The following is a 2,518-nucleotide window of genomic DNA, read 5'->3' on the forward strand; positions in this document are numbered from 1 at the left end:
TTCCATCCACAAACTTTATCTTCTGATGGAGGGTGGAGGTGACTGCCCCAGCTGCGTGAATCCAAGGACGCCCTAGTAGGCAGGTATAAGCCGGTTCAATCTCCATCACTTGGAAATTGATGCAGAAGGTATGAGGACCAATTATAACAGGAAGGTTTACTTCTCCAAACACCGGACTCTGTGATCCGTCAAATGCTTTAACCACCAGACGACTTGGTCTAACCACAAGACCCTCCAAAGCTATTTTATCCAATGTAGCCTTTGGCATCACGTTTAGTGATGAACCTGTGTCAATCAGAACTCTAGCCAGATGAGCCTTTCCACATTGTATAGAGATATGTAAGGCTTTATTGTGCGCCCTTCCCTGTGGAGGTAACTCATGATCACTGAAGCCCAAGCATGCCCCAGCAGTTAGATTAGCCACCATTCCGTCAAACTGATTGACTGTGATGTCTTTAGTTACATGGGAAGCATTTAAAATCTTCATCAGGGCGTCTCGATGCCTCTCGGAGTGTATCAGCAATGATAAGAGTGATATCTTAGAAGGTGTCTGATGTAACTGATCCACTACCCTGTAGTCGCTTTTCTTGATCAAAGCAAGAAACTCTTCAGCATCCTTATTACTAGCTTCTTTATCCTTGGGCTCAGCCTCGTTATTTGGTCTCACGACAGCTTGATCACCAGATTGTGTCAAGTTTTCATTAGACGTCGGTTGTGCTTGCGCAGTTTTGAATATGCGCCCACTACGGGTCATGCCCCCAGGTCCAACAATGCTCGACACCGCAGTATTGGTATTAGCCTCGTACTCCCATGGTACTGCTTTCATCTTGTCCAAAGGATATGGTCCTCTGATTGGGATGATCTTAGTACGCTCTTGCGTAGGTATCATCAATGGTGGTCTAGAGCATGGGATGATTAATGGCTTTCTTGCCCCTTGTGTGGGTATCTGATCGCGACTTTACGTGTCTATAAATCTGATAACTGCAAGTGCACAGTCGTGTCGTGTTGTTTTAAAAGATATCGAATCCACAGGGACTATGAATCGATCTACCGTTATCTAAGGTTACTATGTAAAGCTAGGAGTACTAAAATTTCGATTGTTCCTAAGGGAAAGTGATTGTGAGAAAATAAAGAATAATAATAAAAGACGGGTATCAGTATGTATTTCGTTTAACTAAAGGTAATCCGAAGGTCCATTGGCTTTTGCATTATTAAATTAAAAATCTTTACTAATTCCATTGATTAAAAATCCTCGTCTCAAACTTCCGCTCTATTGATTCAGACTACTATCCTAATCCTAATGTACGCTTTCGCCATCCCATTAGATTTTAGAAGAGCTTTTTGGAAACAATGTAATTAATAAAATGCCTATTTTACGAGGTTGTTATCTATTTAAATCTCCTAATCTCAAACTTTCGCTCTGTTGACTCGGAGCAAGCTAATACCCCTAACGTATGCTTTCGCCATCCCGCTCGAGTGTAAAAACAATTTTTGAAAATAAATAAGTTCCAATTAGTTTTAATACGCTTTCGCCATCCTTAAAACTAATGTCCTATGTCTACTATCTGGTTAAAGATCTCAAACTTTCGCTCTATTGATTTTAACCTTTGACCGTCCTAACCCCTCAAACTTTCGCTCTATTGGTTTTAAGACTTACTAATTAAATTAGACATATAAACCAAAAATAAGTGATAATTAATAAAACATAGTTAAGCCAATTTATTTCGGATCCCTACGGTTAACTTACTTTACATACCGACACCTTTAGTAATTTAGCCAGACATATTAATACGATTAAACATGCATAAATCGGTTCGGTTCATAATAATAAGCATATTAAATGGCATATAATATATCATGCAAACAAATATAAATAAGGCGGTAAATAAAAACCTGAATTAAATAAATGGTAACTGGATCTTCAAGTACTGAACTTCCACCACAGGTTGGCTGGATCGTTCTTCGGAATTTAAATGGCAGAAAATAAAAACAAGGAAATAAAACGATAAATCTAACGTAAGGCTAGATCTACGAAAAGTTCACAACAATTTCCAGTGTAGAAATCGTTGTGAGAAAATAAACGGTTGAATGAAAGCAGAATAAAGAAAAGCGGTTTGCGGTACAATTTCGGCAGCACTTCGTTGGCAGGAAATCGGACCCTTTGGAAGTGAGATAGCAGGTCCTATTTATAGGAGAGGTTTTGCTGTGACGTTGCGTGAAAAGAGGAACTTTTTGCAGACTGGGCGTGGAGACGTGCGTCTCCGTTTCTTCAGGAGGCAGCTTGACTGACTTGAGACGTGCGTCTCAAGTGGAGAAGATGTAGGAACATGGAGACGTGCGTCTCCCTTTGCTGACGTGGCATAGAGGACGTGGAGACGTGCGTCTCCACTTGCTGGGCAGGTTTGGGCCACGCGCCTTTGGTTCCATGGTGGGCTGAATATCTCTTTTGGGCCTTTTGGGTCCTAATTGCACCCCTCTTTCGCTTCAGCACTCCTTTTTCGTCTTTTAGGCATAAATA

This window comes from Vicia villosa, linkage group LG1, assembly GCF_029867415.1.
Source record: "Vicia villosa cultivar HV-30 ecotype Madison, WI linkage group LG1, Vvil1.0, whole genome shotgun sequence".
Lineage (NCBI taxonomy): Eukaryota > Viridiplantae > Streptophyta > Magnoliopsida > Fabales > Fabaceae > Vicia > Vicia villosa.